At 34.5% G+C, this 5,747-nt stretch overlaps 1 non-coding gene across 1 annotated transcript; it reads right to left on the bottom strand.

Moving 5' to 3' along the window:
- Window positions 1-298: 298 nt before the first annotated feature.
- LOC112065538 (U6 spliceosomal RNA) lies at window positions 299-402 on the bottom strand. Its single transcript, XR_002892086.1, has one exon. It is a non-coding gene; the product is annotated as a U6 spliceosomal RNA (small nuclear RNA).
- Between the last annotated feature and the right edge of the window lie 5,345 nt (window positions 403-5,747).

The following is a 5,747-nucleotide window of genomic DNA, read 5'->3' as shown; positions in this document are numbered from 1 at the left end:
TTCATCGCTCTATGTGTCTATTTGTGTGCCAGTAGCATACTGTTTTTTATTACTATAGCTTTGTAGTACAGTTTGAAATTAGGAAGTGTGATGGCTCTGTCTTTGTTATTCTTTCTCAGGATTGCTTTGGCTATTCAGGGTCTTTTTTAGTTGCACACAAAGTTTAGAATTGTTTCTTCTATTTCTGTGAACAATACCTTTGGTATTTTGATGGGGATTGCATTGAATCTGTAGATGGTTTTGGGTAGTATGGCCATTTTAACAATATTAATTCTTCCGATCCATGGACATGAGATGGAAAAATATGGAATGCCTCACAAATTTGCATGTCATCTTTGCACAGGGGCCATGCTGTTCTCTGTGTATTGTCTCAATTTTAGTATATGTGGTGCCGAAACAAGCTCTGGGGATCTTAACAGGGGCAGACTTTTGATGGCATGCCCAGCAACAGAGGCCCTAAAACTCAGGGCTGTCATTAGTCCATAAATAACCTTTACCTGAATTAGACAAAAACCTATGGACAAGGCCCAATGCCAAGGTATGTAGATCTACATATGGACTATAAGCTGGATCTTATCTTTACATACCCATTTTGCCAGGTAGTTTTGTAGAGTGCATGACCAACAAAACTTAATGTATAATATTTGCTAATTCTTCTATTTTTATTTAATTCCAGGCCACATAGAAGAGATTGGCAATATAATTTCACAGAATAGTATACAGTCACTTTCTTTTTGGCTTTTCTCCTTGTTTAAAACTCATGCCTGGTTTGCAAAACGACAAATAATTCATAGGAAAGTTATATCCTTTGTTGTAATCTTGACATCTTCAAAAGCAATACATTGTAAATAAGCTGTTATGAGATAGGACAAGTAGAAGCTTTAAGACAGAAGTATTTAGGCTCTTGTACATTTCTTACATACAAATTTCATAATAATTATGTTGAATTGGAATTGTATGTATATTTTTCTGCTTATTCCCAAAACACTCTCCTTAAATGTAAGGAGAATGCATTTCACATTTGAGTTCCAATCAAAGAGCATAGTGCCTGGCACATAGTTGGCGTTGAATGAATGCATGATATTCCTTATTTTTCACTATCTTATTTCCTTAAGGAATACTAAAGGAAAGGATCTGAGATAAAAATTTTGAAATCACAACATGTAGATTCTTTCTAATGAGACAAACATGTAAGAATTTCCTGTACTCCTTCATTTTTTTTCAAGACTACTATAGTTGTGTAGCATAAATTATATTTATAAAACTATACCTTACATTACTATTTATTATAACTAATGGTTAAAACTTTAATACCAAGGCTCTTACTTTATAAAGTTTTTCTCTTATTCTTGGACTTTGAGTGAGAAAATTGTGTCAAGTCTCTGTGTCAGTCATTACTAATTATATGATATTGAGTACCTAATGACTCTAAGCTCAGAGTTATATTTCTTTATATTAGAAATATATGAGAATATATTTTCACTTGCAATTGTGTTACATTTGTTCAACTTCTACACAAATGCAACATACAATTATTGTTATTGTTGTACTAGTACACATTGAATACCCACTGGTAACATTGCTGTGTGATAAAAATATAATAACTTGGCAAATTGTAGCTTGGCTTTGAAATTAAAAAATGGATTTGAAATTGCCTAGAATAGGAATAAACTGGAAGAAACAACACACTGTTTTCAAAGTATAATTGTATTCAGTCCATGATTTAACATACCTTGCAGCCAATGTTGAGTTAATTTTTATGTAATGCATGTGGTGCTCATTTGTTTACTTTTTGATCTCTCCTTAAAAGTATTCTGTGAAGGACATTATAGAATTTGTAAACTACAGTATAGAAAAAGACACTTAAGACATTTAAACTTGATCTTATTCTATCCCAGAAGTACCGTGATCTCAAGGCTATGAATTTGTAATAATCCAATAAAATTAAACTCCTCTGCTATCTAGGTTTAGTGCCTGCACTACGAAGACAATTTTTGTAGCCTTACCATTGGAAGTTGCCATGTTTAAATCTTTTCCATTTGCTGGAAAACTTCATTGTTGCTGACAAGGAATCAAGTAGAAAATTGGAGGCTTGGATATGAAACTCTCTCTGGTGATTGTTTAGCATAAGTGAACATTTTTGTTTTGGGACTGAAATAAACTCCCTGCATCTATTTTTAAGAAATACTTATAGTGTAAATATGTCATTCATGATTTTTCAAACATAAGCTTTGAAAAATGAGCTTGGGAATGGTCTATATTTAAATCTAAAAAGAACTCTTGACAAAATGATACTAACTATAGTGCTTACAATGTTTTGTGTCATTTAGAGAGAAAAATATAAAGCTGTCCTGACTTCCTGCGGTATTTAGTGCCTCTTTTATGGTAGCGTAAAATGCTCTAATGGTAATGTTGTAAGAAGTCATTTGGTTTTATCAACTGCTGAAATTACTTTTGATGTTGTTACTAAAAATAGTGGGATATGTAGGTGTGTCAGGACTCAGGGTGCAGCAGCTTGGCACATGCCTGTCTAAACCCCGCACTCTTCTGAGGTTCAGATTAAAGTCCTGATTTTGTAGTTTTGTCCCTCACACTGAGGGAAGGTCATTGATTGATATTCCTTCAGCTCCTTTTATGGAGGTGACAAAAGGAGAGTGTCTGACTAAAGGAGGTCAGGGTGGAGGAATGAGGGAGAAAGCAAGAATTAGGGAGAGACTTGAATTTTTAAACTTGTTTCTTTTAATTACCATTATTTTTTTACCCTCCTAACAAAGATTAATCTGGCAAGTTCCCTAAATTGGATGGCTGAATTTATCCTTTTAAGCTTTTTAAAAGCAAGAGAATTTTTCAATGATACTTCTGTATAATTTTGAATAAGACTAATGCCAGAAAAGAGAAAAAAAACAAAACAAAAACAAAGCAAGATAAAAGACAGGAAGAGAGAAAGAAAAATGAGAGTGAAAAGTCTTCAAACTTCCGTACATTTAGAGATGGTGAGAGGCTGTGCTCTTTTTCAATTCAATGAATCTCTTAACTTTTTTTTCTTCTTGCTATCACTGCTCATTCTTGTCTCTTTGCTCGTTCCTGTCTTCTCATTTCCCTTTCCAAATTTTCATCTTTACAAAGCTCTCATGTTACAGTTAAAATTATTATTGTAATACTGACTGCTAGGGCCTTTCCATTTATTCCAATTTGCATTGGATGGTTAGGGCTAATGAACCTGTGAACACCAAACCTTTCTAATTCTGTGTGTGGTGACAGGTGGAGAAAGTAGTCCTGATTTTGGAATAAAAGTGTGAGATTGCTTGTAATTAGTAGTCACGAGAGTAGGTTCATAGGACTATGAATGGATTTAAATGGATAACGTAGTTTATCCATTTAGTGAACACAGTTCTAATTGTTCAGCTGACTATTTTCACTTTCTGGGCAGACAGGATGACCACATTCACAAGCCTAATTCAGAGTCCATGTGGGACTGCGGGACTGCAAGAGGAACTGATGTGTCACTTCTAGTCTGCGGCAGTTATGAGTTAGTGTGTTTCTTCCTCTGTTGCATCTCTCTCTTGCCCTGCCTTGGCAATCCTAGAAACCATGGAAGGCAGCCATCAGGAAATGGAGGCATATTTCAGCTGCATTGAATTTTTCCTAAATGAGAAATAAATTTTTATAGTAGTAAGTCCCTTATATTCCAGGATTTGTTTGTTACTACAGCAGAACTTACCTGACCATGACAGCTACATTTAGTATAGTATCCTGGCACATACTGTCCATTAAATGATATTTATCATTATTATTATGATAGTATTCTATGGGCCTGTTGGGAGATGTAATACAATTATTCTTCCTTCATTGATAATGATCTTTATTAAAATGAAATTAAGATATATTATGCAAATATGATGGAATATATTTTAGATACTTATTACAATTTTTTGACTCCCTGTGGGGTATGGTTTAGGATGAGAGCAACAGAATCATTTTCACTTAGGTGTCTTTTTATCTGTGCAATATCTTATATAAGCAGTAATTAATTTTCAGAGCTATGACCTAAATAGCTAAGAAAATAGAGTTTTAGAAGATAAGGGCAAAAAAGTAGAAAAAAGTAAGATATACAAGAAAGAGAAGAAAGAAAAAAATTGTCTGTGGAGTTATTTTATAATGTCACCTCCCTCAATAGACTACAACAGTACCTGTGTATGTTTCTAAGACTAATAAATAGGGGAGCCCAAATCACTGAGTAAAGTAAATGACTAAAATAATAAAGAAGATGAGTAGTGAATAAAGCACTTCTAAGTGTCAAAGTTGTGGCCATCAATCATGGTTTGGCCACCTATATTGCTGGAAGTTTTGGGACAATATTCAGTAAAAATGACTAGACACAGATAGGTCCTATAATTAGATTATTTGTCACTCTAAAGAATCAACTTAAATTTGTCAATTAGTGAGTCTAACTTCAGTTTTTTTAGATGAACCTCCAAAGTACACATTACACAGTTATGATCTCAACACCCAAGTTGTACACTTTGTTGAGAACTGCGCACATATTTGACATCCTCAAAGTACCCTCCTGTTAGAAAAATGTAGCAGTGTGCTTTAGCAGTGAATGTAAACTCCACTTCCTCTTAAGATGCTCATGATTAGTTTGACATCTGGGAAATTGTTCTTTAATATGAATATGTTCTTTAATATGTTTAGTATAATTGTTCTTTAATATGAATAATAATAATATCCTTTTATATAAGATAGCTATTTAGATCTTTTGGAAACCTTTTAAATTATTATACTTTTTCATGTCATCTTGACAGAAAAATGGCTATCTACATGAAGGAAAGTAAAAAGGGATTCGTGTATCTGTTAGTTAGATTTCATTGTAGCACACATATTTCTTGCCCGTGGACTAGATAATCTGTGGGTTGGCTGAGATCAGCTAGGCTTGGATTTGGGGTTGTTCCATGTATCTCTCATTCTGAAACGGAGGTGAAAGGCATTGCAGTCATTGGGGGTGTGCTCTTTTCATGGTGGATAGCAGGAAGGCAAGAGGAGCCACTGGAAATACCTGATGCCTTTCAAAGTCTCTGCTTGACATTTCACCATTTCATATCTGCCCATATTGCTTTACTCATGTGAGCAACACCAGAGTCAATGGGAGTAGAGATGTATAGTCCTCCTCTAGAGGCAGTTCTTATAGCCTCTTTGATATGTAATTCTATCATCGGGAGAAAATGGAATAGGAGTGATCAGAATCCATTCATTCACATTAGCTAACACCACATATGATGGTGGCCTCTAGACAGATGAAAGACCTAAAGTTGAAAGGTAAAAGTATAAAGTTAATAGAAGAAAATCTAGAAGACTATCTAGGGTAGTAGGACTTCTTAAACAAAAATGTAAAAGTACAAACCAAAAGAAAGAAAATTAATAAATCTGACTACATCAAGAAAAATTTTAATGAAAGTTACCATGTATCAAATTAATAAACAGATAATAGATTGGGGGCATATATTTCTGACACTTAAAATCAACTAAGAATCAATACCTAGAGTATGAGAAATTCTTCTGTAAAGAGCAATTCTGATACAATTAAGTGTGAAAGATATGAGATGGAATTTTCTTTTCTTTTTTTTTTTTTTTTTTTTTTTTTTTTTGTGGTACGCAGGCCTCTCACTGCTGTGGCCTCTCCCGTTGCGGAGCACAGGCTCCGGACGCGCAGGCTCAGCGGCCGTGGCTCACGGGCCCAGCCGCTTCGC

Source organism: Physeter macrocephalus, chromosome 8 (genome assembly GCF_002837175.3).
Source record: "Physeter macrocephalus isolate SW-GA chromosome 8, ASM283717v5, whole genome shotgun sequence".
NCBI classification, from domain to species: domain Eukaryota; kingdom Metazoa; phylum Chordata; class Mammalia; order Artiodactyla; family Physeteridae; genus Physeter; species Physeter macrocephalus.
This window is presented reverse-complemented; position numbering and strand designations above follow the sequence as displayed.